Source organism: Biomphalaria glabrata, chromosome 16 (assembly GCF_947242115.1).
Source record: "Biomphalaria glabrata chromosome 16, xgBioGlab47.1, whole genome shotgun sequence".
NCBI classification, from domain to species: domain Eukaryota; kingdom Metazoa; phylum Mollusca; class Gastropoda; family Planorbidae; genus Biomphalaria; species Biomphalaria glabrata.
The window spans coordinates 32,434,018-32,459,114 of record NC_074726.1 but is presented as its reverse complement, the minus strand read 5'-3'; the positions used below and the strand labels follow the sequence as shown (position 1 = coordinate 32,459,114).

General features: G+C 35.8%; 1 long non-coding RNA gene and 1 pseudogene across 2 annotated transcripts; one reads left to right on the top strand and one right to left on the bottom strand.

Moving 5' to 3' along the window:
* Positions 1–990: 990 nt before the first annotated feature.
* On the top strand, positions 991–18,973 carry LOC129923284 (uncharacterized). 2 transcript variants are annotated; one of them, XR_008775229.1, is made up of 2 exons: positions 991–1,085; positions 16,790–18,973. It is a non-coding gene; the product is annotated as an uncharacterized LOC129923284 (long non-coding RNA). The 2 variants fall into 2 exon arrangements; XR_008775228.1 differs by lacking the exon at positions 991–1,085 and adding an exon at positions 15,671–15,904.
* Positions 18,974–23,692: 4,719 nt separating this feature from the next.
* Positions 23,693–25,097, bottom strand: part of LOC129923312 (Fanconi anemia group I protein-like) — a 30,688-nt pseudogene continuing 29,283 nt past the window's right edge.

The window sequence follows — 25,097 nt, the reverse complement described above, 5'->3', positions numbered from 1 at the left end:
TAGGTGTAGAATATTCTAGAATTTAAAGAATTTGATGTAGATGTAATTACTAATAATTACTAAGACTAAGGTCTAAATCTAGATCTAGATTATTCTAGATCTTAGATCTCATTCTATAGATCTAGTAGCCTTTACTATCATGCTATGATTTTAACATATTTAAAAAAATCCTTTTCCTTTCTTAGAAACAGGTTAGTTTACTGTTAGATCTAGACTATAGACTATAGATCTAGTCAATCTAGAATCTAGATCTAGATGGTAGATCTAGCTCTTTATCTCCGTAATTATTTTCCACGTTCTGACTGAATTATTAATTTAATCCGATTGTAGTGCACTAACATGTTCTAATTATAATGGCATAACGTTTTTATTTACACTCATAGAATAATGAAATGTTTTTGATATTGAATTAAAGGAAAATGAATGTTCTTTTTAGATATTACAAAATCAAGTGCATAAATTAAAGTGTTATGGTTTGTTTTTTTTGCTTTATGAAAAGTAAAAATAAAAATCTGAAAACTCACCATTGGACGACAAAAAATGTAATCCAAGTCACATAAGAAGATCATTTCTATTCCAAACTGAATTAAATGCTATTGTTTTATAATCCTTATTCATATTTTCATGAAATTGAACCACTAAAACAATAAAAAACTCATGGAGTACAAAACTGGAGCACATTATCCAAGGTCACCACCATAGAAAATTTATGAGAAAAAAACAAACAACTTGCAACATTAAGTTTCAGTAAGAAAATAATTACACTGCACATGATATCTTTCAAAAAGTAATTCATTGCTATTTATATAATATTTGCCTGAACAAAAAACAACTTCCATGTTTTAACTGTGGCAATAAAATTAATCCATATGGATGTGTGGGACGTAACGACAAGTCTAATCCCATCATTGTAGTCGTGGCCAGAAATGTATCAATTTCATAGTTAGAAACTGGTTTCCATTTTGTAAAAATGGATGCCCTGCGTACTAGAGTGTTTATTTTTATTATGTAGACTGCATAACTCTTTATTGCATCAACAAGATTATCAGATCTAGTAGAGTAAAGCTCAGTTGACTCAGAATCGAGTAAGCTCATGTTGACACCTCTGTATACCACATTGGCTGAAGTAGATTAGTAGATCTAGACTAATCTAGACTTATAATCTTATTGGAAGGAATATATGTTACTGTATGTAAAATTGCTTTCTGTTTTAGTACGTATCTCTGCATTTTTCAAATTTGTTGAAACAGGCCAGAATCTAGAAATCTAGATGTATTCTTTGCGGTCTTTGCGCTAAGGCTAATACTAATAAATACGTCTAGTTTTTAGGAGGGTCGTGGCAGGTTCATCAGCTTATGAACTATCAGATTCAGTTCTAAAATCTAGATCTAGAATAATCTAGATCTAACAGTACTACTAGTTACTAAGACTAAGTTAGTAGTATAAGTATAAGTATTAGACCAGTCACCAGTTATTAGACTATTAATTTAAGTATTAACTATTAGTATTACTCATTAAGTCATTAATGATTAGTAACACTGAGTGACTGACACTAAAACTAGTAAAACTATCACAATGAACAGTTAAAACAAATCACTGTTATCTGAATCAATAAGGTCTTTTACATGTTGATCTGGGTAATCATGAAGATGAGCGTCAAAAATTAATGATTCGCCGAAAATTCAAATTTTTTTAAAAAATACAATTAATAAATATAAATTGTGTTTTTAAAAGATTTTCTTGTAAAACAGAGAACTTTTATATTTATATGACATCAACAAAAAGCATTAGCGACGTCAAGGTTGCTCAGCACGCTGCCATTTTGTTTACAATGATGTCACAGAGGTGTTGCCAACTTAGTATTCTGAGATTTTCTTTTTGTTACACTTGCTTTAACCGGTGATGCACGCTTGTTTGTAGGCGTAAATTATATTAATAAAGTTGCAATAACACAAATATATGCTGAACTTGTTTTTTGTGTGTTAGTTTGCTTTTTTTTTTGTTAAGTCTATATAGCCTAGATCTAAATATAAGATCAATATTATGTTTTGTTCTGTTGTATTTGAGTCACTGGTAAAATAGTAATCCTGTAGTAGTTTCTAATATTTAGGTGATTTTGGCCAATATAGAGCTAGAAAGGATGACATTGTGACTCGCTTCTATTGAACCACGGATAAAAGAATCGGCAAGGCTATAAGCCATTTAAGAAGAAAGTCAAGCTGTAGTAGCCGTGTAAAAAAGAAAACGTAGAAGGAAATCCAAGTCTAGTAACTAAGTAGGATAGTAGTCGGTCGACCTGAGAGTTGTTACAAGTCTAGTAACTAAGTAGGCTAGTAGTCGGTCGACCTGAGAGTTGTTAAAAGTCTAGTAACTAAGTAGGCTAGTAGTCGGTCGACCTGAGAGTTGTTAGAAGATTTTAGAAAAGTAGCGATGTAAAGAGAAGTGATTAGGTCACAGTAGAAGTCACGTGAGAATTTAAGCAATTATAAAAGTCTGTATGAAGTTTAATTGACTAGTTTTATGTGTTGAAATTGATGTGCTCGTCTTTAATAGTAGTTAAGTATCTGGACAACAAGCTGCTAAGAACATGTAGATTTCATTTCACATCAAGACTTATTTCATTGTATATTTCATAGACAAGATATATTGGGTGTTCATGGGCGCCCGCAGGATTTTTTGCAGGGGGATGCAAGTTACCACCTATGGTTCAAAGTCATAGCTTCAATTTTTCCCCCCCCCGAGCATATTAAAGAAAAGAGCTGGTGTCCCCTCGCCCTCCCCCCCCCCCCACCCCCCACCTATGTGATATTAATTTCACTGTAAATGCATGACGCGTAAGACGTATTCATCTTCTTTTTTTAAGTAACGTCTGTATGATATAAGATAAGTAGATAAATAGGCCTACTTTTTTCATGCTCTTGCATCGTTTTAGGATGTCAACAAAACAGGTTGAACTGAGCATTAGTATTGCTTGAAAAGAGAGACGTTAATGAAGAAACTAACGAATCCAGATACGGACTGTAAAGCAGTGCTCTTTAATAATCCCAAAATCCAAACACATGTTTTTTGCTTGGTGTGTCTCATGTCGACTACAAATTATCGGCAGCACTAATTCATTACCTAGTTTGTCTGCCAATAGTCTCGCCTTCCTCAAGATGCCATCCCTGAAGTGTTCCTAACCATGGTCAGTTTGGTTTTTGATTATGTCATTAATGTGACTGCTGGTGTGCTTTTGAGCGGCCACTTATGCTAAGATGGACAGACTGCAACGTACAACACGGAAACTGGTTCAAGAACAGATGAATAATTGATTACAATTAAAACACACATCAGAAGCACACGAGAAGCAGGCACTGATTACACATAAAGCAGTTGGTGTGGTTTCACTTATAGTAGGCCTAACTATTTTAAAATGCACCAAACATGTTGTTTTGTTTGTTCGTAAAATGTTTTACATGTTTCGGATGTTCCTTCAGAGTTGAAGATAATTACTTCCTAGTCCAAACCTCTCGCAGGACGACGGGGGATGGGAGCGTGCAGGGTTTGAACCCTTGACCATCATAAATCTGAACGACAATCCAGCACGCAAACCGCACGACCAGACAGCCATCCAACTCAAAATTCTTCTCAAATTGACAGCTGCCTAGAATTTTTCCTCTAAGACAAAAAGAAAATAACATTTTATCATATTCTAGGCCTTTACTAAATATAATGATAGCTATAATTATGTGCAAATGAAAAAAAAATCGTCACGACTACGTGCTACAGAATTTTGAATTGCAAGCCCATAACAAAGCGTACATGGTCGGACATGAACTACAGATTAGCTTATTCCAATTTATTACAATTATATAGCTTATCCTCATAAACTTTATTTCAGTGAAATCACTATATGCTAAGTTGCTTCGTATCAGAAGTTAATTGATTTGAAGGTGTAAAAAAACATGACAACTCTCTCGCGCGCTTAAAGATTACACGAAACAGGAAAGGCTCGATATTAACTATCAAACAATTTACAGCCCAGACACCAGAACATAACATCTGGCATAGGTTTCTGTCACATACTCGTTAGAGATTCAATGTGGCATGGAGTGAGTTAATAGTCATTTGACTATCTCGTGCCTTATTTACGAAGAAATAATTGGTCTGTATTTGACCACAGGGTGAAAACCTAAGTTACCTTTTGGACTCCTGTGAGTAAAGAGATGTATGTATGTATTGTGTAAGAGATACGAGATGTAATATAAATGGGTTCTAAGTGATGTATTTCCATGTCTGGAGTTGCCAAGTTATTATGCACTATTTTATTATGATTATTAAATGTTTTGTCTGTTGAGACGATGCTTGCTTCTAAACATATGTGTTGTGGTCAAATTACTCAGTGAACATAGTGGCACTACGCAACAACAAAATTGATCAGGATAAAGTTATTTAATGTTTGCACAAAGAACATTCTAACAAAGCCAGAAGAGGCCCTAATGCTATACAAATAAACATTCGCGTTATCAGCATATGTCAAAGATATGACAGTTTCGAAACAACTTATGGACCTGATGTAATCAGAAGAAAAAGGGAACATTATTGAACCCCCAACCCCCCCTGGCTACGCCTATGCCCAGTAGTGGTCTTAGGGGGTGGCAAGTGGGACAACCTTTCCAGGCCCTGCGATTGGAGATTCCCTAGCACTGTCAGCTTCGAAAACCAGAACGATTCTCATATATACTCAATATCTTTGGAAATCTTTCCAGGCATCTTTATAATACCAAATACTATTTCTATGTAAGCTCTTAACATGACATAAACTTCAGCAGCACGAGGTTTCTGTAAATCCCATTAAGTGTGTGACTTTCTGGTTGGATTTAGCTCTAAGAATGTCAAATGGTAGCACAACGAATAACGTGATGCAAGAAAAAATAGAAAAGTAAAACTGCTGTAGCGCGCAGTCTTAGCAAAAATTCTAGCAATTGTACATTACCTTTAAGAAAACAACACCGCTTATCATGGGAGAACAGAGAAACAAACGAACAACGGTTATAGCCGAAGTCGACCCAACCATGCAAGTACATCTTCGAAGAATTAAGAACGCCGAGGCTCACGGCCATTACATCGGGCATAGGATTCAAAACGAGAATATGAGCATTATGGCATCAGAAGTAAAAGGGAACATTATTGATAAAATCAAACTTGCAAAATGTTTTCCCGTCATTCTTGACTACACACCTCATGTTAGCCACAAAGAGCTGATGTCCCTTATATTGAGTTTTTTTGGACGTATCCTAATGTTGACAACTTAACAGGAAATGGTTTGTCATGGCGCTTCTTGCTGCGCTAGTGAACGTTGGTCAGGACATCGCCGATTGTCGTGTCCAGGGATACAAATACAATGGTGTAAACTTGAAGGGAAAGCACCAAGGAGTCCAAGCACACATTATTCGCATCAACAATCGACCTTTTGCGCTCTTCTTGCGGCGGCCATAATCTTAACCTTCAGAGTGTTTAGCAGAAATATTATTATGTAGTTTGTTGATTGTTCATGAACAAATGTCTTAATCATTAGTTACGTTGATTAAACTTTAAGGCAAAATCTTTCATAAAGTACATTATGTAATGTAGTCAAACGGCCAATAGTACAGTACATAAGTAAGGTACTATGTTTTGTAGCAAAAATAAGACCTGCAGCATTAGAGGCGGACGAGACATTTAGTGATGTGATGTGGTATGGATATATAGCCTAAACTTACGGCTTAGGGCCCCGCGCACTGCTAAGGCCGCCTCTGCCCATGCCTCCTTCAGTGAAGTCCAGTAGGGCGTCGGCGCCGTAGGCGCCATTATCCCGTTGATGGTTAGAAAGGCTGCTTTTATCCAACCACCAGGCCTGGACATGGGGCTCTTCACCCCTGTCCTGTCTGAGGCCCCCAGAGTGTCGAACTCCGACAGCCATCAAACAATACAAGGCAGGACTATTACAGTAGACCTACACACGCAAGTATCTTTTTTCCATAAATTGTGAGAAGTCACCTTCCAGGAGCTTCTTGTAAACCAGAAGACCACGGAAAATCTGTTATAAGTTATAAAATGGTTTCGTTTTAATAATTTACACATAGGATTAGAGTGGGTTCTATGACAGTGCGTGGCTCACTGCGGTCGCATAGGTTGCAGTGACCTAATGCAGGCTCTGAAAAATATCGGCGTATGCTACTCACTATATAATAATAAGCTTTTTTTTTTCTTTTTTACATAAATTAATTACCCTTTTTAACATCGTTTACCATACTTTCAAAATACAGCAAGAGAAATAAATAAATAGAAATCGCTATATGACAAGCGTGAGAGACATAAAACGCTTGGGCTTGTGATAGCTACATATAAAGAGGCTCGGGGTTCTCAACATCGGACTCAGAGTTGTGCTTACTGAGCAACTAAAAGCATTACTGAAAACATTTTCCCTGGATACCTCCCCCCCCCCCCAAGTGATCCTGAAAACAGATTGGACCATAGTGCTCTGAGCATGCTATAAGCATGAAAAATGCTCTTTATGAAAATAAAAACTATTTAAAATAATATATATGGAATCTGGTCTAGCAATTCATAAAAGCTATTTAAAAAAAAATCTCAATCCAGATCTTGTCCTATAAAATACAGACGTAGGTAATTCACACAAAAAAAAGAATTTACTCAGAGATTGTAATAATTCATAATTCAGTGACAATGAAAAGTAACATCTATTTAGCATACACACAAAAATTGATTGCAATAAATCTTTAAAAAAAAAAAAAAGAACTATTTTATTGTGGTCTAAATTATTGTGTCTAACATTAATACATATGTACATAATGGGTGTTTCTCATTTTTAGTTGGCAGCACTTAATGATGCCAAAATTATTTTTGATAAACAAATCTGGATTTATTTTTGGCCAGGAAGAGACAACAAGGAATGTCGCGAAAAATAATTTTTGACGCTCACATTCATGATTACCGTTGATCTGAATATAATTTAGATCTACAAGTTTTAGAGGATCGACCCATTTCCAAACATAAACAACAACAAAAAAAAGACGACTTTCTCAACTTTCTGTAATATTAAACCCACGTTGAAGGAAGTAAACCGTGAACTCTTCTGCAAGCGGAAATCACGTAGATTTAGAATATAAGCATTTAAAATTATTAACCAAGAATAGGAACGAAACAAAGATGTTTAACTGCACCGACGACAATGTTGACGCTTAATCGGCTTTTACAAAAATGACCGACGCTATTATCGTCGCTTGGGAGATAAAGAGCTAGATCTAGAATCTAGATCTATAATTCTGACTAGACCAGCGGTTCTCAACCTTTTTAGCTCCTCGACCCCCTAATCCAATTTTAAACTAGACGGCGACCCCAACCATACCATCTTTTTCGTTCATTGGCTGAGGTAAATGTGATTTACCTGATTAGATCATCTCCATAGAAATATTTCATTCCGCAATTAATCGACAGTAATTTCGGTTGTTGAAAAAGTATACTGCAACAACGAAGATGTGGTCCGCAACAAATATTTTCAAATAACAATTATAAAAGTGAAAAGAAAGAAGTAACTACCAATAAAAATCACGTCTACTTTCATTGATGATACATTCACTTAAGTGTCATTCGTATCTCCTGGCTATTTGTCAGTGTTCTTAGATCTATCTCTATTAGTATTACTTTTTATTTTATTGATACTTGACGATCGTTTCATAATTTGTCCAGTGATAATATAATCTGAATGATTTTCCAAACCTACGTCATCTAAAAGTATAAATGTATTTCGACTATAGAACACATATGCTTGTTACAACACGTTAGAGCAGGGGTTCTCAACCTGTGGGTCGCCACCCCCTTGGGGGTCGATTGACCATTTGCCAGGGGTCGCCTAAGACCATCGAAAATATGGATTGTTATTGTCTACTCTTCTATTGCTGTATGTGTGTGTGTGGGGGGGGGGGGGTCGCGGCAGAGTGGGGGATTGTAAAAAGGGGTCGCCGAACTTAAAAGGTTGAGAACCGCTGCGTTAGAGACACACAGAAATATATTTTAAAAAAAACAACTTCCGATGAAAATAGCCCCCCACCCAAAAAAAATTATCTTAGGCGACCCCTCGCAAATAGTCATTCGACACCCAAAGGGGATGATTTAGCTCTAGATTTAGACATACAATACATCTAGATCTAGATTAAAAATCATTAAATGTAGCATTTGGCTCTGGATCTAGATTCTAAGAACATATCTAAATCTAGTATTATAGTATCTAGACTACTATAAATAGACTATATATCTAATCTAGATCTACGTATAGATTATAGTCTATATTAAGTATTTAGATCTAGATAATCCCGCCATCCCCTAGGCCTAGGCATTCGAGGACACATCAGTTTACCTGGTTGACCTAAAAACAAAACATGGGCTGCTCTGAAGTATCTATAATCTATATGGTCTATATATATTAAACACAGTCAGTGTCTGACAAAAGAATAAGGCCCCAAAGTCAGTACTGAATATTTTTCCGGAGGGGGGGCTAAAAAGCTATGATAGCTTGTGAACTGTGTTACCTATACATCTAAATCTAGATAAATTCCGCCTTCTCCAAGCCACCTGGTTGACAAAAAAAAAACAACAACGTATCTTCGAGCACGCTCAGTGTCTGTCGCACACACATACAAAAAGCATCAACGTACCAGCATGCTTAGTGTTTGTGACCTCATTAACGGCTTGACCTTAGCCACTTGGTCGATCAATAATTGGCTCCTCCCACTAGCATCATTGTTGTCAATAAAACTAGAGCAATGTTTTGGGGCTGTGTAGATGGCCTGGTTTATACCTGTGTGTTGCGCTTTCACTGAACTTTTTCTAGTGTGTCTTGACTTGGTCTGATGGCTTTGCGTGGATTGAGTCTTGAGATTTGTTCCTTTACACTGAAAATGTGTGAATGTTGGAAAGTGGAATTGTGTAAGGAGAAAGGGGGTGTAAACAGAATAATAGAGTTTGTGTTTGAGTGTATTATTTTATCCATTTGTAATGACATTATTATCTGTTTCAAAGGAGTGTCTTTGCAACACATTGCGCTTTGTGGCAATATATATATATTGAGAGAGAGAGCTGTGCTGGTAGGAGGTGCTAACAAAGGGGAAATGCGTGGTCTTTTTTTTTCAAGGACACAGTTTTTTTTTTATTCGAATTTTATTTTTAAAATCAGTAATAATTATACAGTTTAAGAATAAATAATTATCTTAGCGCGGTATTACTGATAGCTTATATTAGAATAGTCACTAGTAGATCTTAAATTTACAAAAATCCTAAACACACGTAACTGCTGCACGCTAGATCCATTTTTTCAAAAATAGGGCGGGGTAAGACACACTTGACCTGTGTAAAAGTGTTGGCCGCCTTCAGTCGTACAACGACTAAGGTTATTCTCGCAGAACACTTTTTCATGTATATAACTGTGGAGCCCTATTGTGGAGAGACACTCCAGTCCACATTTTACGCAAGTTAAGGTGGCATATTTCGCTTTGTTGGTCTATCTAGATGAGCCGGACATTTTCGTATAGCACACTTTTTTTTTCCAGAGCTGAGGTCCATGATTTTTCACTGTCCATACATTTCTTGGTCACCATCTCTCTCCACGTAGTGCGTTCTAGGGCTATGTCTTCCCAGTATCAATTTTCACTGTTTTGAGGTCCCGTTTTATCTTATTTTATATAATACAGACGTTACTTCAAAAAAAAAGAAGATGATTACGTCATACACATCATGCATTAAGTCATGCATATTAACCAATGACCTAAATTCTGCCAAGTCACTGGTTTTCCTGGCTAGCTCAGGCAACCGTTTTATTACATCCAGATCTAGATTTTTCATTGACAAATGTTATTTGTTCGCTACTCAATACAAGGCAGTCTTTTCATCATTTATAGCAACTAGTCAACGTATCGAGACATCGACTATACACGCTAGGCCTATCTGACCAATCCAACACACTAATGGTCTACTGTCCAACTTTTAGTGTTCAGTGTAGAGCAGAGAGGGAGGGGTGTGGATGAAAGTGTTACATTTTTTCCCTAGGGCTGATTACCCGAATGCTCTGAGCATATAACTGTCTGTGTAGATCAATAAATCTAGATATCAATACGGCAAACTATAGGATCTATAGGCCAACGCTTTCGAACCATCTGTCAAATGTTTAGGCCTATCTATAATATATCTGTTTAAGTTGAAACTATAAAAACAAAGATTCTCCTGTTAGTAACAAAGTATAGTTTGGTGCTAATTAATTACTTAAAACCTCTAAATATTTTGTGGGAGGGATTGCGAGCCGATTTATTAATAAAGAATCCTGACAAAGACCGCGAACAAATACCAAGAATTTAGCGGAGTTGCTTTACAAGATTCACCAACCCCACTTTTAATTATTTTTTTTTACACTCGCCTTGTAATTGTTTTAACTGCATTCTTCTTTCAAGCAACATTTTTTCCACTACTGCTAGCAAGCACTTATATAAACGCACTTTGTTGTGTTTCATATTATCGTTTAATGTTTTTGTATAGTTCCTTAAAATAGACACAATTTCTCTGCGAATCAAAAACGTCGGGTCAACCCACACATGCTTAAATTAAGAGCATGGTTCCACCCGAGTGGCTAAGAAGACTGCCCACAATGCAGATAGAAGTTGACTGTGTCACATTTGATGTCAAGGACACAAGGCGGGAGAGAAAATTTCCGAAACTTAAAAAGCTGATTAGTCCCTTTTGAATCTTTTGGAAACGTATAATTACCACAGAATGAAAACCACGAATAAAGAATCGAGATGCCCCAATTTTTTTGACATGCTGATATTCGATTTAATGTTCGGTTCGGTCGGATCTAAAGTTCGGTTTCAAGTTAAGTTGGATTTTATGAAATTAAGCTATAGCAAAACTAAGTAATTGGGTTCAATGCAATTTATTTGTTAAAAAACTTGAAACTTCACACATACAATGATAAAACAAAACAAAAAAAACAACAACACACTAGCTATATCAAACCCGAAATATTCAAATTGCTGCAGTCAAATTACACATAAGATCGAAGCAGTAAAAGGGTTGACTATTGAAATAAAGTAGCTAATTAGTCTACTGTCAGTTTATCAATCAGGGCTGCATGTTGTATTTGAGAAATATCACTATTTTTATGTTTCAGGCTTAGATTAAGCCTTCGCTCACTGATTGTCAATGTACATTGAAAATACACTTCCACTGGCAGTAGGCCTATTTATGGCAGGAAGGGTTAGGTTTCAGCAATCAACTCAAGAAAACATTAAGATAGGGTGAATTGATATAAGCTATGTAAGAACACTTACAGTTACAAATGATGATACATAAATAAAGTAAGCTTAAAATAGTTTCTCAATTTTTTGAGATGACAAAATAGTTTTAATCGACTTTGATTTGTTTTGCCTTAAAAAAAAAGTGGTTTATTGTGCTGTTATTCATAGTATGCGAATAGTAGAATATATGCATCTGTTTGGAACCCCTCAACTCAAAGAAAGTGAATAAACTGTAACAGACACAAAATAGAGCAGCGGGATTCATAACAAACGAATATTCTTGTTTGATTAGACAACACCTTTTGTAAAATCGCTAAATTTAGAAACCTTTTGGATAGAAGACTTAAAAGTAAGTGCTTTCCTTGTGCCAGGGGCGGACTGGCTTTAAGGGCAAACGGGCAAATGCCCGGTGGGCTGGCACCAAATGGGCCGGTCTGGTCGAGAGCCTTTATATGTTACCCGGACCTCGACCCAGGCAAGCTGTCAGGCGCATGCGGCCTCGCTGAAGTACGGCGGTTATCACAGCATTACGCCATATAGGGTGAAAACTCCGTAAAAAAGGAAACCATTGCGACTTCTGTTGTAACGGTTACCGATTCTAGATCCTGCCCACACACACACCGAAAAAATCTTGACTACAACATGCTATTTGTGGGCCGGTTTATATGGTGATGCCCTGGCCGATTTTGATACCCAGTCCACCCCTGCCTTGTGCTATTAGAGCATTGAATGGGTTATTTGAGTCAGCCAGGAAAACCAATGACTTGGCAGAATTCAAGTCATTGGATAACATGCATGACTAGATTGACACGCGTAAGATGTAATCTTCATCTTTCTTTTAAAGTGACGTCAGTAATTTATAAGATGAGAATCAATGCCATCGTCAGAATCTTTTGCTCTCTTTGTAATGCAAATAATTTTCGAATTTATGTCTCGTGTCAATAATGTACTATAATAGAACAATAAGCATTTCACTGAGTGATTGATTGCCTAACTTTTAACTACTAATAAATTAATAATATACGTTAAAATACAAGAAAAGTAATATTTTTTTCCCCACATTCAAAAAGGTGCGGTACGCCGTATCGATGCCTTCCGTCACAAAAAAAGCCCTGCGTATATAGATCTGTATATATATTGCTTTATATAGGCCTATACATAGAAAGAGAGACAGAGACATTTATACAGTATTGTTATTTTTTCATTATTTGTAAGTTGTCTTTTTTATATTGACTTAGGCCTACATTTTTTAATAGATCTTTTCATGAAGTTGGATGTTCATGTCATTTCTTTTTTAGCTTCTAAGAAAAAGAATCTTACCTTTGCGTAATAAATAATCCAAACTTTGCCTGTAATACCCGTATGATTATAATAATCCAATCTGTTGAAGAATCTAATTATTCCAATATCTGAACTTCAATGAAGCACATTTCTATATAAAAAGTAAATGATCGAAAAGAAATATGTGCGCGCATGAACTGCAATAACACGTCTGCTTTCACTAAAAATAGGTCAAACTTTTTTCCCGTGTCTGAAACAATTCATGTAAAAATCAAGCTAACACATTAAGAAACCCGGCCAATACAATGTTTGGTATCTCTCGCATGAATGACCTTTATTGTAAATTTACTATAAATATAGAATCTACTACCAAAAAACTACTACTACTAGAATCTACTACCAAAACATCTGACACATAGTGAGTACGCGATGGCGTGTGTAGGATACTATCTTGGATCGGATGCCTTCCAAGTTACTATTTTGAACCAACAGCATGAGTCTCAAAAGAAACAAATCAGATACAATGGTGACATATCAGCTTATTTCTCTGTAAAGAATGGCGTGAAGCATGGCTGTATACTTGCTCCAAAGACTCCAACCATCTTTCGTCTTACCAAAAGATTGCCTTTGGCATACGGTCGTCCCCCGTACGATATACATGCCCTGCCCAACGTCGCTGTCAAACTATTATAAGCAATCCCTCTATCATGTCCATATCGCATTCACAAGAACATCGCTGCTTGTGATGTGGTCTTGCGGCTCTTGCCAGCGTATGTTCCTGGAGGAGCGCAGATGTCATTGGGAAAAGCGTTCAAGAAGTATCTGCTTTCTGTATAGTACCCATTTCTCCGATCTTTATAGAAGGGTAGGGAGAACCACTTCTTGGTAGACACTGATCTTTGTAGACAGCCAGGGCGATTTATTCCATTTCCACCATACTCTCGCTTGGAGGCGTCCGAAAACATACAAAACATTGAAAAGGATCATTTTTTAAAAGACATAATAAATGAAAATGTATAATGATTCTAATACGTTGAGCACCAAAATGCCCGGTGTCAAAACGTTCTGCTTCGCACGAGCCGAGGAATAATACTAACAATAAAACTGCAGTAAAAAAAAAACAACAACAACAACACACACACACACAGATGTGACGAAGGCAGGGTATTTTCTTGAAAAAGCAGCAAGCTGAAAATTATCGTTACAGCAACCTTACGCTTACTTAACAGACTTGAATCCACATATTGGGCATTGGCCAGGGAATACCCGGCATTTTGCGAAGTGGCCGGCCAAAGTAGAATAAACAATTTTAGTTACAAGTGATCGAGTAATGACCACACACCTGAACTGGCCAGTTTTAATTTTGGCCGATATGCCTGTATTATTTTAGTTTTACAATTATTCGAGGGTGTGAGGTCCTTTACAGCTGGTACGCTAAGCTTTTTTTTTTTTTTTAACTGTTGTTTTTGTTCAGTCCCTCCTAAATTTCGTGACATTTTGTTTTTCTATTCGCTGCTTCGCTTTTTTTTTTTAAATTTCGTTCTTTATCAAAAGGACACTTTTGTATTCGAGGGCATATTTTGAGTTGTAGGCATACAATTTTTCAAGCTGTTATCGCTTGTTGGAGTATCTTTTGTTACCCCAGTTGTTTTTTTTTGTTTTGTTTTTGGACAGCCTCAGAGCTGTAGCCTATCTGTGTTTATTATTCTATTTTCTATATTTTCATTCATTGGCCTCCTTCAGTCGTAGAACGACTATGATTCATCTCAGAGCACACTTCCTCATGTGGCTGTGGAGCCCTATTTTGGAAAGACACTTTCGTCCACAGATAGCGCAGGTTAAGGTGCCTTTTGCTTCGGTGGTAGAGGAGCTGGCCGTTTTTCGGATTGTACGTTTTTCTCCATGAGCTGAGACCCATGTACTTTCACTGTCCATAGCTTTCTTGGTCACTGTCATCTGTTGCGGTCCAGAGCTATGTCTTCCCAATTGTCAGTATTGATGTTCACTGATTTGAGGTCACGTTTTATTACATCTATGTAACGGAGGTGGGGCGACCAGTTTTTCATGTGCCAGTCGCGAGTTGACCATACAGGATGACTTTCGAGATGCGCTTGTCCTCCATCCGCCGAACATGTCCAAGCAAGCGCAAACTGCGTTGTCTGAGGGCTGTAAAGATGCTGCTAGTACCTGATCACGCAAGGATCTCAGTAATGCACACTTTTTCTTTCCATGTAACATTCAAGATCCTACGGAGACATCTCAAATGGAAGGAGTTCAGTTTTCTCTCTTGCTTTGCGTAGGTGGTCCATGATTCACTGCCATACAGCAGTGTACTCATAACGCATGCCTTGTAGACTTCCATTTTGGTCACCGTAGTTAGCTTATTGTTTTCCCAAAGTCTTGGTCTGAGTCTAGCGAAGGTCGAGGCAGCCTTTCCTATGAGTTTTTTTTATCTCCTCTTCTAGAGACAGGTCATCTTTAATTGTGGATCCCAGATAGCAGAATTCGTTTACGGCGTCCAGCTATATTTAAGCTTATCGATTTGTGTGTCGACACCCTGGTCATTGGAGTCCGTCATATTGAGGTCTGCAAAGCGTCCTATATTTGTGCCTCAAATTTATTCAGGCTATTCAGGGGTCTTTCAATGTATTAGTTTAATGTAAATTGTATCCTCGTAGATCCTTGTTTTTGTTACCTTTTGTGTGTGTGTGTGTAAGTTGAAGGTCATTATAACAAGGTCAGAGTCGCTTCCAAAGTCAGCTTGACGAAAACTTCTTGTATGAATGCTTGACTAAAACGCTAGCGCAGAACCTACAGATAAGATTTGTGTTAGTGGAGCCAGGAGGTCCTACGCAGGACTTTTGTGGAGATATCTACCTTCTACAAGTTTCATTACAGATCTACTTGAGAAGACCATATACACTATAAACGCTTACGTACAGTAGCTCATACACATATGTGATTCAATGTAGTTAAGACTTTGTCCAATTAAGCTTGTCGCAGTTAGTAATGTTGTTGAGTATTTTTGTAAAAATGAACACAATCAAATAGGCGATGACGTCATTCGTTGTATTAATATTTTATGTATTTTTTTTTCCTTGTCGCATAGTCTTGTTGTGACGTAATTTATCAGCTCTTATTTTGAGAGCATTTTCGTCATATTGTAATTGATAGACAAGTTGTACTTTTTTTTGTGGTCCTGAATGATTCATGTCTTTTTTACTACTGGCCAGCCTGAGCAAACTGCCTTGGATTTTAGCCTATTAATTCTTGTTAGGACTATTTGACCCCTGTTTAGGGTGAGTTTTAATTTATATTGTACGATACTCTTTGAACGGATTCGTTCGTCTTTGTACTTTTAGACGTTGGAATCTGTTATTTATTTCAATAGGGTTTCACTGTTTTTTTTTTTTAATTTCATCGTTGGTTCAATACTGTGGATTCTGATACTACCCTGAACATTGTTGTCAGCATCTTTAATTGTCTGTATTGTTGGTTGGAAGTTAACGACAGTCCTTGTATGGTGCTATCATGATTTATGTTCGTAGACAGTTTCTATAGTAGGCCTACCTATTACAGAGACGAATCCATAGATTATCATAAGTTGACCTATTACAGAGACGAATCCATAGATTATCATAAGTTGACCTATTACAGAGACGAATCCATAGATTATCATAAGTTATGAAACTGTGATGTTGTTGACGTCAATGTTATCAAGCAACATAATATAAGATCTTTATACCTTTACCTATCACTTAGTCTAATTGACCGTTGGGGCACCATGCAAGATTCGTCGACTGTCTTTCTCCATTCCTCTCTGACTTTTGCCCAGATTAGGCGTTTAGTCGAATCTAGGCTTTTTTAAAATCTATTTTCTAGAGTATGACTCATGTTGCACTTACTAAAACTGACTTGAACTTTTTTTGTTTAGTATCCTACATTTTTACTTGCTAGATCTAGATTCTATATCTCTATTTATTAATTCTAAATCTAGACTTTTCAAATTTGATTATTATTATAAAACATGATTCTTAAAATGCAATCTATAGACTTGTGAAAATTTCAACAATCTTCACGCATAAACAATAGATTTTTAAAGAACATTATATTTAGATGTTTACTTTCAGAAAAATGAATTATTTCTTTTATTAACATTTTGTATTTCTTTTTCTTGATTGCAGCCCTGTTTTGAATACAACTAGATCAACAACTTCTGAAACTCCAATAATACTACCTGCAAGTGCTGCTGAAAGAAAAATAACCCTAACAGCCTTTAAATTTACTACATAGATTCTAATGCTGACAACATCATTTAGATCTAGATGCTGCCTGAAGATTTCATGTCTGTGGCATTTTACTTCTCGAGAAAAGATCTTTTCTCTTTGCAACTTCTGGTGTGGCTAGAGAGGCCAATCCTTGATACACAGCTGTAGTCACAGGTTGAGCACATGTAATCACCAGGCACCATTGCATTGTCACCTTTCTTCCTGCTGCTGTTGTGTATGGCATCTGCAATCCGAGACCCTTCCTTTATGCTCTCTCTCCATGTGGATCTATCCAGTGCCAACAAGAACCTGTGTGCATCACACATTGTAAAGGTGGAAATTGAAAAAAAAATATTTTTAAGCTCTGTGCCAAAAATGCTCCTAATATTCAATGATGAGCTCTGACCAGGATAACAATCACAGATTGAATTCAATCACAATTAAATAAAAAAAAAGTTGTAAATCTTAATTATAAATTGAAAATATTGTCTAGAGCAAACATTAAGTGGCACTTTTGGGTAATGCTTCACAGACCAGACCAATAATTCTATTGAAAATGAAAGAACATTTACTTTTTTTTTCAATTTCTGAAGTCTTATTTAAAATGCTTTCTTTCATCTGCTTTTTAAATAAGCAAGCCTTGCTAAATATTTCTTTAAATACATGATGACCCAAATTGATTTTTATGGATTTTTTCCTGTGTCAATGACACAGTAGGCCTACAAGATAATAAGCCAACAAATTGAATTTGTATAGAAAAATTGTCTCTTTTTTGAAAAAAGCAACCTATAAATGGCATTATAAAACAAATATGACAACATTTTTGGCTTGAGCCATGAATATAATATGGTTAAACTATGCCTATAGATTGGAGGACCAATGGGAATATTTAATCAAAAGAGACAATAAAATGAAGAGGTGGTCAGGTTAGCTACAATGTTGCTCTTATTTTAAGTAGATAAATGAAGCCATTTTCTGATGTGTAAAAATATTGATTAATGTAAGTACTAGATCCACTGGTATCTAATAAAAAAGTTTCAGTTCAATTTTATTTTATTACCTTTTAGATCATATGACCCGTGACACAAGTGTTGGAAATTAAAATGGCCTGCAGGTTGAATTAAGTTGAGCATCACTTTTCTAGACTAACATCAATACATCTGCTATTAGAAATTTTAACAATTGTTTTTATTTAGTGTAATTTCATGCTTTCTCAAGGTTATGATCCTATCACTTGTCTGAACCAGTTAGATAGGGGGTATCTTATGAATGTTACCATGGTTGCTTTTAAAATGCTTTTAATTAAAAAAAATGTATCAAGTACAATTTCTTTCCCTAGTTTGATACCAAACAAAATATTTAATTTCCAAAAGTTTACAAAATTGATTCTTGATTTCAGGTACAATAAATAATTGTGCAAAGTTTCAACTTGATCCAAGATAGGGTGTGCAACAAATAAGTGTGCAAACTTTTTATCACAGTGAGTTGATATAAGCTTTAACAAAAATAAACCAATTTATGAAGTTAGATGTTTTATTTTATCTTGAGATGTCAGTAATGATTAATCATTTTGTAATTGATAGAATTATCTTTAAAAATGGTGTTAACCTAAGTGGCTTGTAATTGTTTATTAAAAGTAACCAATGGTTCCAATGTAGCTATTTGTAACTTTAAAGAGAAGTCTTTAAGAAAAATAAGAACCATACATTTTATTGACAATCTTATGTGTTGTGTGTGTCTTGGAAAATATTTTGTGTAATTGCTTTTCTTTATTATGGATGTAAAATTTAATATGATGATGTTTGTTAAACATTAATAGTTGATAGTATTCAATTAAGCTTAAAAATGTGACAATGTGAACTAATACAGTGATGGTCAATACTGTTGTTGTGTATTCAATAATAATTTAATTGCTTTTAGTTAGTTACAATGCTATTAATATTATAAGGCATTTTTTTTATATTTTTTTTTTTAATATTAGAGATAATGGTAGGCCTTTATTTGCTACAGTGTAGCAAATATACTGCACACTTATAGTATTCCTACTAGTAAATTATGTAATTTGTTGAATGCTATTAAAGAGCTTCCATATAAAATATGTCTTAACATAATTCTTTAGTTTTTATTTCATAATACTATTACTACTATTAATAATAACACCTTTATTATCCATGCAGAAAATGCCTTTACTTTAACTCTGTGAAAAATATTTACATGAACAATCCCATTAAAAAAAAACTATCTACATTGGATTTAAAAAAAAACAAATTATACTCGCTATAGCTCTAAAAATATTTCACTTAGTTTTTTTTTTACACTGACCAATTAAGGTGTAAAATAATATACAATACAGTACTAAAAAAGACATTGTTATCTTGGCGTAAATAGGGCTGCTTCATTGAAGGATGTCTTTACTGCTAACTGTTGATCATTGTGCAGGCCATATGACACCCTGCTTATTAACTAAAGTGTGCTCCCAGATTCTGCAGGCTTTTCAGGACTTTGCTTATTTATCGTGCAATAGTAGATCATTAGCGGAACTAAGAACACTGATCTGGAAGCAGTCAGAAACTTGTTCTATATCAGCAGCATGTACATTCCTTTGTCTAAAAAAAAAAAAAAAAGGTGATAGGGTTAGGATAAATTGCATTGCAAATAAAAATTACATTTTAAAATGCAAAATATAAAAAGTATAATGCAGAAGTTAAATAAATATAAATGATGGTATCCATATCTTGAGTCCACTTCTCCATTAATGTTTTGTCAGCTACCCTTATGAAACTTTAAACTGCATCCTCTTTGAATGTCATCTACAAGACAAAGATGATAGTGCCTAACATTTGGTTTGGCAGTTTTTTGGATAGCAGTCAATCTTGGTACTGATGCCAAGGTGGCTGGCTGATGACATTTCACATCATAAACTATTAGCTGGTTCAACATTGTTTTTTTTAAATACATTGACAAAGTTTAGTTTGTCTTTCCATTTTTCTCTTTTCTAGAAGTCAGCATATTTTTATATTTCTATAAGTATGAGGGAAGAGGCTTCTGCCAATGACACATCTTTTTGGAGACAGCTTGCTACCCAATGTGCCAGAGGGGGAGGATCTAAGTCTAAAAGTATGTCCCTTGTGTCGGTGGGCTGAAATCAATCACAACTGAAATTTAATGTCTAGCTTTGTTTTAAAAACAAATTATTTCATATAAAACTTTTGAGGAGTACACATATTGGGGCCAAGAATAGTATAAGAATAAGTATGAGGGAAGAGGCTTCTGCCAATGACACATCTTTTTGGAGACAGCTTGCTACCCAATGTGCCAGAGGGGGAGGATCTAAGTCTAAAAGTATGTCCCTTGTGTCGGTGGGCTGAAATCAATCACAACTGAAATTTAATGTCTAGCTTTGTTTTAAAAACAAATTATTTCATATAAAACTTTTGAGGAGTACACATATTGGGGCCAAGAATAGTATAAGAATAAGTATGAGGGAAGAGGCTTCTGCCAATGACACATCTTTTTGGAGACAGCTTGCTACCCAATGTGCCAGAGGGGGAGGATCTAAGTCTAAAAGTATGTCCCTTGTGTCGGTGGGCTGAAATCAATCACAACTGAAATTTAATGTCTAGCTTTGTTTTAAAAACAAATTATTTCATATAAAACTTTTGAGGAGTACACATATTGGGGCCAAGAATAGTATAAGAATAAGTATGAGGGAAGAGGCTTCTGCCAATGACACATCTTTTTGGAGACAGCTTGCTACCCAATGTGCCAGAGGGGGAGGATCTAAGTCTAAAAGTATGTCCCTTGTGTCGGTGGGCTGAAATCAATCACAACTGAAATTTAATGTCTAGCTTTGTTTTAAAAACAAATTATTTCATATAAAACTTTTGAGGAGTACACATATTGGGGCCAAGAATATGGACTGATTTGGAAGGGTGGCTAACTTGGAGCAGTCTTCATATACACAGGAGCACCTGGCTGATGATATTGATGATAAAATAAGTTAGTTTGGGATTATCTGTGATAACAATCAGCCAACTTTTTGAGAAGAATACTGAAATTATTACGGTATAAACCTTATTCATTGAGCCAAAATATCAAACTACAGCCTATGGGAAACAAAAAGGTAAACAGAGATAGAACAAGAAATCAAATGAGGCACATGGGGATGCATTGGGCACACAATGTGAAGAACAAGCAGACAACATTGCAAGACTGGACTGGAACCCAGAGAGGAAGAGAAAGTCTGGTAGACCCATGCAAACTGTCACTGATGAATGTGTGTATGTATGTATAATCTATTTTTACAATCTGCGTGAATGACCGTAAGTGTGTTGGTTGTTAGACAGAGACCAGCATGTGTGATATGCAGTAAAGCTGATTAAAGTTTATGTGTTTGATCTAGTGCTTTCATTGTTTTATTTCGTTAACTAGAACTGAACCAGGGACAACTAGACGTATCGAGAACTAAGGTAGATTCTATAGAGTTATTATTATAAATATAATAAGGAATCTGTGACACAAACATAGATCAAACCTGCAGACCAAGAAGGAAAGTTGGCAGGATGGAAATGGATGGGGAATAGCCCAGAACAGAGTCAGAATGTAAAGCACAGATGCGGCTCTATCTAATTTCTTATGTTGCCTATTTTTTTTTATTATGCATTCATTCAAAGATAGAAAGTTCTATTTAAAATAGCTATACCATAACCGTAGGCCACAGAAACAGAGATAACTTTATATCATTTGCCCTTTGGACCACAAGGTCTGAAAGGGAAACTATATCATAATGCTTTAAAAAATCTACTTGCCATGAAGAAGAATAAAAACAGGCCATCTTTGCTGCAGTTCTTTGTTTTCTATCTGTTCCTAAAATATAGTTTCATTAAACTGTGTGCAGCTCCTAATTCTTGATCACCAGGAAATTCTCTGCATCATTATCTGAAAAACATTTACAATTAAATGACCTAGACAAAGAAGATTAGTGTAGACACTGGAACTGAAAGCTATTTTTTTATATAGTTTAATCAAATTAGCACTTAAAAAGAAAGTTTTAGTAAAAAAAAAAAATAATTAGAAAGTTAACTTAATTTCCTGAATTAACCTGTAAGTTTTAGCTAACCTATTATGTATTATCATATTCACCTATCCCTTAGTTGTTTGACCATTGGGGCACCACACAAGATCTATTGGCCATATTTTCCATTCCTGTCTGTAATATTATCCAAAAGAAAAAAAATTTGATGTAGACTTTAAGTTTTGCCTGTAACTCATAGGAGATTATTTCATTAGTCTATAAGCTGATCTAATTTAGAGAACTTGGTCTGCATCTTGATCAGAACAATTGTTAATGAGATAATGAAGGGATTCAGCTGACAAATAAAAGATAATGTGTTTAAAGTCTTAGTGATAGGGGAATTCATGCTAAACTAGTTTGGACACAACTGAATATATCAAGCTCTAGAAATCTTATAAGAAGAGAAATATACCATATATATATAGAAGTATATATAATTACAAAAATATGTGGACAATGTGTGACATGCCAGATCTACAGACTAGCTGGATTTCACTAAAGCTGCACCATGTAACAATATATATAGAATCTTAAATTCTACCAAGTCTTGGTTTTACTGACAACCAGTCGACAAATGCAGTTAACAATAATTAAACCTGTAGCTTGTCTTTATTAAATTCTAAAGAGCATTTTGGCCCACTTCAAATACCTAGGAGCTATTGTCTCAGATGAGGGAACGAAACCTAAACTACTGACAGTCCACAGCAGCCCTTTCAAAACTTAAAATAATATGGAAAGACAATGGAATTGAGATGCTACAGAAGAATCCTAGGTATTACAACAGAAGAATCCTAGGTATTACATTCAGAGACCGCATCACAAACCAAGAGATTAAAGACAGGGTTACTGCAGTGATTGGACCCCATGATGACCTGCTAACTATCGTAAGAAAATGCAAGCTTAAAATCTATGGCCATATTACAAGATCTTCAGGGCTCACAAAGAACTTCCTTCAGGGAACAGTACCAGGAAAAAGAAGAAGAGGCAGACAGAGAAATTGATGGGAGGATAACATAAAAGAATGAACAGGCCTGCCATTGAAAGAGGTTCTAAGGCAAAAGACAGAGCGGAATGGAGAAAAATGGTCGATGAGTCTTGCATGGTGTCCCAATGGTCCAATAGACTAAGGGATAGGTAAAGGTAAAGTAATGCATAGAGCACTTTGACACATAAGAAATGTAAAGTCTAATTATTTATGTAGTTTTGTTTACCCAGAAAGTGGTTCAAAGAAGCATCAATGTTTTGGATAACTAAAGAAGTCTTTAATAAAAATAACTTGCTATTGACATGGTAGTTATCAGATGTCAAAGGTTTCACCTGCTGTTCAGTGCTTGTATTGATTTGATCTTCCAGAAAGATTCTTTAATGACTCCTTGATTCCACCGAGGACTAGTACTGTAACTCTAGTGTTGAAAACTGTCCTCACGTGAGCTTCACTCTTTGGTTCAAACTATAACATTATAAATAAACTTACATCAGATTAGTACATTTTCCTTAAATGAACTTTTATTTATAATATTACTTCTTCTTTCTAGCCAGCTTTTTGCTGCTGAGCTCAGAGCTCTTTTGCAGACTGTGCCAAGAAAAATAGTGCTTTGTTGTCTTCAGTTGTTCAGCACTGCCATACAGGGTGTTGGTTTGAAATGGTAGTAGGGTCTGCCTAAGGTGGATTAGGAAGGGGCATTCAAAGAGGATGTGTTTTACAGTTTCATAAGGGTGGGTGCAGTGGCTACAAAGAGGTAGGGGAGTGGGATTTATCTTGTTAAGATGGTAATTTAACAGAGGTGTTTGTCCTGTTCTTAGTTGGAAGGTTGTAGATTGCTCTTTGCAGGGGAGGAAGTTAATATTGTTCAGTTAGTTTGGAATGGTCATTTCTTTGTACATGGCTCTGCCTGTGTTTCCTGATGCCCATTGGCAGAACCACTCCTCTTTGTGACTGTTGACTAACATTGATCTTAGGGTGAGAGTTAACTGGTTGTTCCATAGTGATCCTGCCATACTTACTTTAAAAAGCTTAATGGAGTTTTATTAAAATCATTTATTGAAATATCTCTTAAATTGTACATAAAAAAAAAGAAGCCACTTACTAGTTGTCATGTTACTGCTTAGATTAATATTTTGAATAGAGATTGTTGGATTTTGATAAGAATTATTGTTTTAGAGATTCCTTTTATCTCCATCGCTAATCTTAACTTTGTTCTCTATTGAATAGGGAGCAAAACAAACTTTGGACTCTCTTCCACTCTATTTTCTCATTTTACTGGCATCATGTCCCTGGGGAAATAAAAAAAGAAATTAATTTCAGCTCAATCCCAATGATCAAGGTCACTATTTGAAAAAAAATCCCTCTGGTCGTAATCCAATGATTCCCATGTTCATTTCATCAAAATCTATCAAATATTTTCAAGTCTTTGAAGTAGTAGTAAAAAATCTACTTGGTCATTGGAGACAATTACAAGATTCCAATTGTTATTTCTGTGCTGTCAGATTATTACCATTGTCAAAAGTATTCATTATATTCAACAAGATTATAATAAAATAATGACAAGTAAAATATTTTCAGAGTTGAAGATAATTACTTCCTAGTCCAAACCTCCTGCAGGACAATGGGGAATGGGAGCGGGTAGGGTTTGAACCCAGGATCATCAATAAATCTGAACGACAGTCCAGCGTGCAAACCACACGACTAGGCAGACCATCCTGGGGTTTTTAGGTGTCCTAAATAATACTGCTAGTGATAATTAGTTGCTAATACAAAATAATCTTTTCCTTAGCAGCATTTTCAAAATATTCAAAAAACCTATGGATGCTATTTGTTGATGTGGACTGTCATCATGATGATTACAAGTTTGAACTCATCCCGCTGCCATCCTCCAACTCCTGTGGGAGGTTTGGGCTCGAACGTAATAATCTTTATTTCTAAAGGAACTTCCAAAACAAAACAAGGGAGTCACAAATTACCCCACTGCCTTTCCACTTGCATTTCACTAAGTGAATAATAGTGGACCTCCCCCCCCCCCCCCCCCCCCCAGGTGCTTTTTGACGGAGGTCTGGATTGCACTACACCAGACGGAGGTCCTTGTCTCACTACATTCTAATACTAGACATAAATTCATCATGAAGTGTTTTTTTTCTGGATCTGGTGAATGT